Source organism: Malaclemys terrapin, chromosome 1 (assembly GCF_027887155.1).
Source record: "Malaclemys terrapin pileata isolate rMalTer1 chromosome 1, rMalTer1.hap1, whole genome shotgun sequence".
Classification (NCBI taxonomy): Eukaryota; Metazoa; Chordata; order Testudines; family Emydidae; genus Malaclemys; species Malaclemys terrapin.
The window spans coordinates 306,690,486-306,702,505 of NC_071505.1; the positions used below are offsets into that span (position 1 = coordinate 306,690,486).

Below are 12,020 nucleotides of genomic sequence, written 5' to 3' on the forward strand. Positions count from 1 at the left end.
GCTGTACTTCATTATTTTTAAGTGACTGGGAGACATTCCTTTTTATTTAGACAGAAAGCTTTGTATTCAGAATATCCAAGAGTTAGGTATGCATTATATGTTTTCCCCAAATCCCTGCCATGGAACTTTTACCTACCATTCTAGCCTATGATGATTCATTCCTTGGTTTGCTTAAAGGTTGGCAATAAAAAAACAGACAAATATGAGAACAAAATACCTTCTGTGACACAGAAATGCCCTGGTGGGCATATTACACCTGTGTCCGACTAGCTTCTCTTCTCAATATTTCACTGAAGAGAGTCATGTGCAGTCTCTGCTGAAAGCTAAGAACTCGCTAATTGTCATGGTTATTGCACAATGTTTGTGTGGGAAAGAGTTTAAGAGATAAGTAAAATGTAGGATCATAGGTTTTAAAACTGTTGAAGTGAAACTTGACACAGGAGGCAAAGCAGGTCTCTGAACTGACTCAATCAACACTGAGAACAATCAGCATCCTCAATTCAGCCCACCCCTGTGTTCAGTCTGGGGAAGATGCAGATGTCAGTGTTTACAAAGACAAAAGAACCCCAAGAAACAACCCCTTTGGACTAAGAGACAATAGTCTGTAACTGTATAAGAGCATAAGAAAGGACACAAAGTGTTATCCATTACGGGGAAGTCACTCTGCCAGTGGTGGCGTCTTATGAAAGGTAAACCCGAGCTTTCCGGACTGGGCAAGCACTACAGGGACTGACCATTGGGTCAAGAAAGTAACTAGTTAATAAGTATAGGCTACAGATTGCATTGGATGTTTTTCTTTTACCTGTAATATTATTGTTTCCAAATCCTTGTACCTGCTTTCGTTTGAATCTTTACTCAAGCTCTGTTAAATACACTTCAATTTGGTTTTACTATAGACACTTCTAAATGCTTGGTGCTAAGCCCATATGTAATATAAAGACGTGCTGAACAGTGGTGAAGCCTGTAAATTGGATTGCACTCCTTCCACAGAGGCAGCGGAATGGTCACACTGCATGTGTCCAGAAGACAAGGGACTGGGCACTTGAGTGTAACAAAGTGGGGTGTGTAGCTAACCTGCAGAGGGAAAAAGTGGGGCTTGTGAAGCCCTGAATGGCATATTGGTGCTGCCAGCAGCTGGTAGCTGGGGAGAGTTTCCCTGGTTGGCGTAGACAAGGCTCCCTCCTGCTGCAAGCAGATGATAGTGATTCACCCCGAACACCTTGGTTAACCCTGCAAAGTGTCACACCTTCCCTTACTGCTCCCTGAGTTACACATGCCGAGATAAGGAGTTTATGCATTATTTCTTCATTAAGATATATGTAGCCCCTGTTTTGCATCACTACTATTAAAAAAAAAAAAGCAAAAGATTGTGCTAAAGTGAAGAGATATCATAAATCTTTGCACTCACCATTCCCCTGGCCCACAGATGTAAAACACAAATTCTTTTCTTTTATTGAAGAAAAGGCTAAAAATAAGTTGTGTAGAACAGATTTTTTAATGAAGAAAAATTATTAAACAAGTCAGGTTATTGTAAAACTTGTCTTCCTTAAAAACCTATTAAAAAGCAGAAAAGTTCATATTTCATATGGATGGATATATACACCAAAAAGTGCCCTGCTGATCAGTTTTTTTAATACTCTGCCCTCGTGAAATACCTGCACGTTTGTCCTTCAATCCATGACTTGAAAATGTCTTACCAAGATTTCCTTCCTCCTGACTTTTTACAGGTATTTTTAATAAAAACTAAAAATCCACAGTTCAGAGCTCTGTTGTACTGCCTCAGGCCACCTCAGCACCCAACTCCAGTGTATGGTCTCTGCTTTTTTTAAAACATTTTATTTCATAAGCATAATAAACAAGAAGCAATAATAATTTTCCAAAATAGGAGCCTGATTCAACACCCATTGAGGTAAATGGAAAGCCCCCCTTTTGATTTCATTGGCCACGGGATTAGGGGCCCTGTGTGCCCAGAAGATATCTCCTTGTCAAGTATTTGAGCTCTGTAAGTATGTTATAAGTCCTTGACTCACTCTGAATGTTAATAAGAGAAGGCAGAAACTTTCTAATACAAAACCAATACTATGTTAGCAAGGATAAGGAGAGTTCATTGTTTGGGTAGTAGGGAAGGCAGAAGTTACTCAGATGTTTAAAGAGAAAAATACTGTACTATGGCCCAGATCCTTAGCTGTACTGCAGCCATTTTGTGTTGACCTACTGGCACAAAGGGACCCTGTAGACTTCTAGCTGACCATGGGAGGATTACCCCAGTGTAGGGGGAACCCTCCAGTGGCATGGAGCCAATGTCGTAGTAAGAGTTCTGGTCTGGTCTGGATTTAAGGGGTCAGGCCAGGGTGCTCCTGTGCCCTATTGATTCCTGGCTTCTATGTTGGCCCCTTTTGACCTTTGGCAGCCACTGCAAGTTAGCTCACACCTCAGACTGCTCTATCTCACACAGGGGACAAGATCAGTGCACTGCCCTAAAGCCACCTATGGTGCCCTCTATTCAATGAGGTGAGGAAAAAGAACGCTCAACTGTAGCTGTTGTGACTGGGAGTAGCAAGAGATGAATTCCTACTTCTTTCATCGCAGGAAACATAGCACAAAGATTGAGTCGAACCACTAGAGATGATAAAGAAGTTGAAGTTAAATCTTTATTCGTTCATCATATGCTATTCCACTCTGTGTTCAAAATTCTCTATTCTGTCCTGATCACATAGCAGCCCTATTGCTGGTAGTGCCTCACTCCACTCAACTATAGGTGTTTTATAAGACAGGCATCTGTAAAAGTTACGTGGAGGTTGAGTAGAATCCAGAAATCGCTATTGTAGATTTGTAAGAATCAAATCTGTGTACTTTTTCAGCTGGCTTAACAAATACTTCTTGTCCTCTTCACTTAAGGAGTCAATATAAGTACCTTCATTAGTCAACTTCTGGACTGAAGTCTTTGCTTCTTCCAGTACATTTTCAATGGATATCTCTGATAGATCCAAGGGTAGCTTTTATTGCTGGACAAAGATCTACTACTGTTGTAGCAGATGCCTGGATGACATTGTTTAATGACCCAAGTGGTTTCAACAGTAGACTCACAAGAGAGAGAATGGCGATAGTCTTCTCTGAACTTAGTAACAAAGGTAGTCCACCACCCTCACTACTTAGATCTGTCCTATCTTGGTGGATACTTTCCAAAGCCAGTAATAATGGCTGCAGTAATTTTAAGACAACAGCCAAGAATAGCTCATGAGAAAGCCAGCAGGCTTTCCCAGGTTGGACTAATTTTAACTTCAATCCCAGTGTATCTTCTATTTGTTTCCAAGACGTTCAGTCCTTTTGGACTCTTGCTGAAGAAAAGAGTATAAAACAGCCATTACATTTATGATGTTTTAATGTCTTTTGAAGATTCTGCAGCTTGTACTAGTGCTAGCCGGAGTACATGGCCTCTGCAGTAGGAGAGATTAGGATTACACTTTTCTCTGAGCAAAGCTTGTACTCCACTATGTCTTCCAGAGAAGTTTGTAGCTCCATCAAATGCACAAGCAGCCATCTGTTTGGGGTTCAATTTACAAGCATTTAACTCTTTTAAGATGTCACAGATGCAGCTGATGTGTCTTCTATAACCTGAACATCTAGAATGCATCTACTGGCCTACTGGACATCAAGATAACATATGCAATGACTTAATACTTGATGCCTATTTGCATTGGTGCATTCATCAGCCATGTATGCACATATTTTGAATATGGTGAGAGAGTTCTTCACTTTTTCAATTGCTGAGTCTTTCACTGTTACTCCGCATGCTTCTAGAGAGTCAGATGAGTTTTTTCAGAAAGATAGAGAGCATTTTCCAGTCTTGTTCAAAACCAGTGTCCAACTTCAGGATTAACAAGTGACAATGCACTTAACACTGGCGTCCGGTTTGTAGTGTGAGGTATCTCTTGCTTAAATAGAAAGTATGATGCAACAGCCATGTTGGTTCACATAAACTGAGTTGTGTCTCTAGCATTCTTAACAGCCTAATTAAGTTCTTCTAAAATTGGCTTTGACAGTAACTGGCTTATAAGGCTTTCTGCATGTTGATGCAGTCCAGAGGCATGGTGTTTTGCCACCTTTTCATATAGGTTGTCCGTATTGGCTTAGCTGATCAGTCTGGCAAACCAAGCTCCTCCACTTTTACTATATAAATCCATGATATGCCCACATGTTGAATACTGCATGCAGTTCTGGTCACCCCATCTCAAAAAAGATATATTGGAATTGGAAAAGGTTCAGAGAAGGGCAACAAAAATGATTAGGGGTATGGAACAGATTCCGTGTGAGGAGAGATTAAAAAGACTGGGACTTTTCAGCTTTGAAAAGACATGACTAAGAGAAGATATGATAGAGGCTTATAAAATCTTGACTGGTGTGAAGAAAATGAATAAGGAAGTGTTATTTACCCCTTCACTTAACACAAGAACCAGGGGTCACCCAATGAAATTAATAGGCAGCAGGTTTAAAACAAACAAAAGGAAGTATTTCTTCACACAATGCACAGTTACCCTTGGAACTTTTGCCAGGGATGGTATGAAGGCCAACATTATAAGAGGGTTCAAAAAAGAACTAGATAAGTTCATGGAGGACAGGTCCATCAATGGCTATTAGCCAGGATGGGCAGGAATGAAACACCATGCTCTGAGTGTTCCTAGCCTCTGCTCGCCAGAAGCTGGGAGTTGACGAAAGGGGATGGATCACTCGATGATTCCCTGTTCTGTTCATTCCCTCTGAAGCACCTGGAATAGTCACTGTTGGAAGACCGGATACTGGGATAGATGGACCATTGGTCTGACCCAACATGCCATTCTTACATAAAAAATAATTATAATAATCAAAAAGTTTAGTACAGAAACTCCCCAAGATAATGACCTCTTGAGATAGTGACTATGTGAGACAATACCTTGGCAAATAATGCATTTTAAAAATCTTGGCCTACTAGGAAATATATATTTATATAAGTTTCCCAGTCACAAATCTAGCATTCTGGAACAAAGTCACTAAAACAAGGTCCAATGCTTTGGCCACTGTTGTTTGTCATGCCACTGTTCACTCTATTGCTCCACCCCAATGGCCCTGCACTGTCAGCTTCTGCTGCCACCTGTCACTGTGAGCTCTATAAGTCAGTCTCTCGAGGTTCCACCCAGCTGTCAGTGGGGGAACCTCACAGCGAGTGCAGGCTGGGCTGTCTCTTCCACAGAAATGCTGTTCTGCAGCAGGTCTAAGCACTTAGATCTGATTATCAGTGATTTCAGCTCCAGTGGTCACTTAACAAACCAAAAGACTTTCTATGAAGCCTAATCAGCTCTCTCTCTAAACAGGAGAGAGGGAAGGTCAAATAGTGCCTCTGACTCTTAGGCAGAGCCCACACCACCAAGCAAAACACCTATACCCCACCCTTTCTCTCTTCACTAGGATATGGCATCCAAACCTCCTGCTTAGGGAGTGCAGTTCAGTTGAGGGTGACCAGTGCTTAATTGGTAATGAAAGAGGTGCTGGGGCTCAAGCAAGTTTGTTACTTTCATAACTGATGTGACAAGCCCAGAGGTCCCAGGGCTATGAACTGCCAAGCCTAGAGGTGCCTGGCAAGCAGGGCCGGTGCAAAGATATTTTGCACCCTAGGTGAAACTTCCACCTTGCACCCTCCTCCCCCTCCACTCCCCCCGAGCATTGCTTATTATAAACGTTCAAAAATGAATACTGCATAATGTGGCATTGTTCATTAGAATTAATACAGAGAGGGAGGATTTGGCCAATGAAACAAAAACTGTATTAAGATGCGGCCTGTGAAAAAGTTTGAGAAACCTTGACTTAAATTTCTTTGGTGACATGATGTAATATTCAGTATTGCCAACCTCAAACATTCAGAACTCATGAGTTGGGCCCCCACAAACTCACTCGATATCTGACCTATCAGTCCTCATCCTCAAAGGAAACCTGCAAAACACTTTTCAAAAGATGAGCCTGGGAGCTTGAATTCAAAACGTTGCTAGACATTAAAAATCATGATCTTCATAAAGATACTGGATTTATGGTTAAGTACAACTTGCAACCCACTAATATCCCCTTTTGTCCTGGGATTACAAGGGAGTGAATGGGCTATTTCACCTTGAATGGTCCTTGAATATGTGCTAACTACTTGTGCTAAACTATCTGTTAAATCTAGTGTTTAGCTGTGACACTGTTAGTACCTTTTCAGACCTGAAGAAGAACTCTGTGTAGCTCGAAAACTTGCCCCCTCACTAACAGAAGTTGGTCCAATAAAAGATATCACCTCATCCACTTTGTCTCTTTTAAATAATGTGACAGCACAAGGGATTGTATAAAAATCATGTGTCCCTGTAGCTAAATCCCATCACCCTGGTCCCTTTCAAGTGTTCATAGTAATAAGTTCAATAACAGATTTGCAGATCTTTGATATCTCTACTTAAAAATGACCTGATAACTTTCCAACAAGTGATGACAAGTGCTTTTTTGAAATGTTCTTTATAAAATAGGCCCCTCCCATATGATTTCATATTGTAAAGTTTGTCTTTAAGTTTAAATTAATATTTACTGGAACTTCTGTTTCTATTTGACATTGACTCCGCTTATGCATAATATGTGTTTCTTACTTTACTGATTACTTCCTTATCTGGGAAGTGTGAAACCAACTGTCTTGGCATGAAGTATCAGAGGGGTAGCCGTTCTCCAAGCATTCTCAAAACTACGATACCCACACAAGGAAATAAAGAAACAAATCAACAGAGCCAGACGTGTACCCAGAAGCCTCCTGCTACAAGACAGGAACCAAAAAAGAAACCAACAGAACTCCACTGGCCATCACCTACAGTCCTCAGCTTAAACCTCTCCAATGCATCATCAGTGATCTACAACCCATCCTGGACAATGATCCCTCACTTTCACAGACCCTGGGAGGCAGGCCAGTCCTCGCTCACAGACAACCCACCAACCTTAAGCATATTCTCACCAGCAACCACGCACCGCACCATAACAACTCTAACCAACCCATGCAATAAACCTCGATGCCAACTCTGCCCACATATCTACACCAGCAACACCATCACAGTACCTAACCAGATCAGCTACAACATCACCGGCTCATTCATTTGCACATCCACCAATGTTATATATGCCATCATGTGCCAGCAATGCCCCTCTTCTATGTACATTGGCCAAACTGGACAGTCACTATGCAAGAGGATAAATGGACACAAGTCAGATATCAGGAATGGCAATATACAAAAACCTGTAGGAGAACACTTCAACCTCTCTGGCCATACAATAGCAGATGTAAAGGTAGCCATCTTACAGCAAAAAAACTTCAGGACCAGACTCCAAAGAGAAACTGCTGAGCTCCAGTTCATTTGCAAATTTGACACCATCAGATCAGGATTAAACAAAGATTGTGAATGGCTATCCAACTACAGAAGCAGTTTCTCCTCCCTTGGTGTTCACACTTCAACTGCTAGCAGAGCACCTTACCCTCCCTGATTGAACTAACCTCGTTATCTCCATACTGATTTATACCTGCCTCTGGAAATTTCCATTACTTGCATCTGAAGAAGTGAGGTTTTTACCCATGAAAGCTTATGCTCCAATACTTCTGTTAGTCTTAAAGATGCCACAGGACCCTCTGTCTTGGCATGATTTTCCTAGTTTTGTGGCTGTGTTTTATAATCAGTTGAATTACTTATTAAAATGTTAGCTACATTAATTTCTTTGTATGGTGTGGCTTTCTGAACAGTTTAAAGAGCAGGATACATCATTGCAACTGGAATTGTTTTCTTGATTTAAACACTGCAAATAAAAAAAGTTGGGGCATATTTTTGAAAGTTAGGTTAATGCAAGTATCAAGTATTTAATCATGTAACTTTTTAAATAGGTTGTTTTCTCATAGAAATCCCAGGTTAATCCATACAGGGAAATACAACTAGAAAGTCCAAGGGTTTTTTTGAGCTGTGGAGGCTTGGTCCATGCAACATGTGGGGAAGGGGACCCCAAGTGGCTGCAACTTACAACTCCCAGGTTCAGGTCGGCGCTGCGAACATTTCCTGCCAAGCCAGCCAGACGGTGATGGTCAGGAACATTTCCTGGGAACCCCACTCTGCCTGGTGACCACGGTCCACAGCAGCATCCTCCTAGTCCTGCGTCGCCTCCCGCTGCTGCTCCCAGGGCAGGAGCCAACGCCGGGTTCTGGCAATCTGAGGGGGACAGAGACAGCGGGCGGCATCCGAGCGCGCAGACGCCTCCTCCCTGGGCTCCAACTTTCCCGGCTCCCTGAACCACAGGGACCGAAGCAACTTCCCCTCTCCCCTCCCCCAGCTCCGCTGCTGCTGCATAGGGGAAGCGCACGGCCGGGGGCGCACGGGCTGGAGAGCAGTGGGAGCCAGGAAAGTTGGAGCCAGTGGAGGAGGAGGCTGTGCGCTCGGATGCTGCCCGCTGCCACTGCCCCTCCCGGAGGGCTCCAGCGATCTGCGGGGGACAGAGGCGATGGGAGACATCCGAGTGCGCAGCCGCCTCCTCCCCGGGCTCCAACTTTCCTGGCTCCCTGAACCGCGAGGCCCGAAGCAACTTCCCGCCCCCCCAGCTCTGGCTGCTGCTGCGCTGGGGAAGCGCCTGGCTGGGAGCGCACAGGCTGGAGAGCGGCAGGAGTCGGGGAAGTTGGAGCCTGGGGAGGAGGCGGCTGCGCGCTTGGATGCTGCCCACCGCCTCTGCCCCCACAGATCGCCAGAGCCCTCCAGCGGGGGCAGTGGCGGCAGCGGCAGCTCACACCCCGGGGAGCCGCAGAACCCGAGTGCAGTGAGGGGAGAACCGGGGGGTGCGCCTGCCCGGGCTGCAGCCTGCGGCCCCCCCGCCCCCGGGGGACTCCTGCAGCGGATACATGCGGGCAGCAGCTTCCGTGCACCCTCCCAGCTCCCCCTTCACCGCGCTCGGGCTCTGTGGCTCCTGGGACCAGGCTCAGGACCCTGCGCCCAGGCGGCAGCAGCGGCTCACATGCCCGGGAGCTGCAGAGCCCGAGTGCAGCAAGGGGGAAGCCGGGGGGGTGCATGGGGACTGCCGCCCACATGCATCTGCTGCAGCCTGCAGGAGCGGTGGGGGCTCCAGGCCGCAGCGTGGGCAGGAGGGGTGGGGGGCGCGGCTGCTCCCTGCTAGTGGCACTGCCACCTTTGCAGGGCTGCTGACCACCCTGCGCCACGCTGGCCCCTCCATGGCTGGGGCTCGCCGCTTTTTGGCGCCCCCAAACACTTGGCGCCCTAGGCGACCGCCTAGTTTGCCTAGTAGTTGCACCGGCCCTGCTGGCAAGCCCTAGCACGAATTAAGCACTGAGGGAGACCCCCCTCATTCAGTCAGGCTAAGTACAGTTCTGCTGCCCTTTACTCATACAATAAGGATAGCAACATGTCATGACCCCCACATTTAATACTTCAGTGATTTGTAACTCAGCATCAGCCAAAATTGATCAATTGGGCAGCAAAGCTCTGTCTGCTGGATACCTAGGCAGAGTAGGTGTGTTCATGTAAATACAGTCTGGTCCTGAAGCCTTTCCCCCTCCCCTGGCTCATCACTAGTTGTCAGGGCAGAGCTCATTCAGACCTTGCTTACAAATCATAATTTTAAATGATAAAGTAGGCCAACATTGCGGAAACGAAACGAATGTGCCGACATTGTCATAAATAACAGCTGTATGAGGAAGCTAGTCTTTGTTCATACTTTTCAAACCCATTCTGCTTTCTCAGGTACAAGTATTTTCTCATATACTGTGTATGCTTTGAAATTCAATTCAAATTTCCAACCAACAACTAAATGGGCAACACTGCCAATTGGGGAAATTCAGGGTGTGTGTAGGGTCTAGGGAAAACCCTGCAGCTGGTGCTCTGGGCTATAGCTGAGAATCAATCACAGAATATCAGGGTTGGAAGGGACCTCAGGAGGTCATCTAGTCCAACCACCTGCTCCAAGGAGGACCAATCCCCAGGCAGATTTTTGCTCCAGATCCCTAAATGGCCCCCTCAAGGACTGAATTCATAACCTTGGATTTAGCAGGCCAATGCTCAAACACTGAGCTATCCCTCCCCCCAGCCTAGGAGCAGAGACCATTTCAGGTGCATTTTATTTCCTTGGGCAAGCACCTAAAACAGCTGCCTATGTTCCTCGGCTGGGACTGGATCCTGCACAGCAAAGGTGTCTATTGTTGTGTATATAAGTGCCAGGTAAATAGTGATGAGTAGGGCAGGAAGCAAAGAGGAACCTGATCCTGCATTATTGAGAGTGCTGCAGTGTGACCTCTAGACTGTGTACAGTAGTTTACACCTTTGGCTCCTAGCAACACTGGTGTAAATGTGGAAGGAGCTCTATTGATTTCAGTGGATTTACACTGGCATAAAGCTGGAGTAACTGGAAGTAGAATCTGGCCCTAGCCAGTGCTTCTTCTTCTCTGCGCCTACAAATGCATTGGAGTGCAACAACCTTGTGTTCCCTACTGTGCGCTTGTCAGACTCAGAGACAGGCAGGATCAAAGCCAGACTGTTAGTGATACACAGAACTTGAAAACAAGGAATAGGTCTTCGACCAGAGCAGAGCCCTTCAAATGTTCCCTCCCTGCCTGAAAAGCAAAAGCACTGCGGCAATTCCTTTGGGAGGGGAAGGGGAGAACACAGTAGAGATGAAAACAGAGATAAAAGTGATATTGCAAATGTGATCTCGGCCCCCGGTGGACCATTCTGTGGGGATGGAGCAGCGAAGCACTATCACAGTCTGGGTAATGCAAATCCCTTTGAGGGGCACAGCAGGGAGCCCAGGTTATTGATCTCCAGCACAAGTGTCAGGGAAGGGTGGTGTAAGGGTTTTTAAAAATGGAAGAAGGCAAATAAAGTTAAGCCCGAAGTAAAGTCTTCTGCACTGAGTGGGTGTCTCACAACTAGTCTGACTCTCCAGAGTGTGGGTTAAAAAGGAATCAGGTGTGGGGGACACAGGATAGCAGGGTCTGGGGAGACATGGATAGCTCAGTGGTTTGAGCATTGGCCTGCTAAACCTACAGTTGTGAATTCAAGCCTTGAAGGGGCCACTTAGGGATCTGGGGCAAAAATCAGTACTTTGTCCTGCTAGTGAAGGCAGGGGGCTGGACTCGATGACTTTTCAAGGTCCCTTCCAGTTCTGGGAGATAGGATATTTCTATTTACTTAATCAAAAGCCTGATCAAGCTAATAATAACACTTCATATTAAGATTCTGTTTATATAGGGTTACTATATGTTATAAGCATGTTGGAGTATGGGTTATCGATGATTATAAGCAATCAGTTACTCTATCGGACTCTATAACAATTTATATAAAACACCTATTGATCACTTATTAACCCTTTATGAACCATTTTAAAATGCAACCTTCATATCAAATGCAACCAAGTTAATGAGGCTCTTAGCTCCCTGCTCCCCTCTTTGGCCTTAGTCTTGCCATTAGGCAGGAGTAGTGTGGAAGCTGTACAGCCATGCTTTCATTGATACATGTTCAGCAGTCCCCGCCCCCCCTCACGCACCTCCCCAGCCCGTTAATTGCTTTTTGCTCTATGGTAAGCATAACACACTCCATCTATGCTGGGAAGATTCAGGTACAAAGAATTCAGCCTGATATCTGGGCCCTGAGTAGGGCCCGTTTTCCTCTCCCTAGAGATGCAATCAATGGTCTAATGGTCACTGCCTTTCTGATCAGCTTTCAGAACAGAAAAAAAAAGGGAAATGTGCTCACCCAGATGTACATACAATAAATGGGATGAGTGGCACCAGTTGAGTTAGTCCCTGCCTTTCTAGGCACGGAGAGATTATAACCGATTTACTAAATGTTAGTTTTTGTAAAACACTGATTTTGGGTTTTGATCTTGGTGCTTTTCTGTTTGTAACCAGGGTGCAGTACGTGTAAACTCACACAACCAAAGTAATGAATTCCTAGCTAACCGTGCACTGCCACATCTGAAGGCTTTCTGAGCTGGGTGGC

The 12,020-nt window shown here is 45.2% G+C and overlaps 1 protein-coding gene across 2 annotated transcripts in view; it reads right to left on the bottom strand.

Moving 5' to 3' along the window:
- MTUS2 (microtubule associated scaffold protein 2) overlaps positions 1-12,020 on the bottom strand; it is a 289,486-nt gene that overhangs the window by 46,427 nt on the left and 231,039 nt on the right. The window lies entirely within an intron of this gene.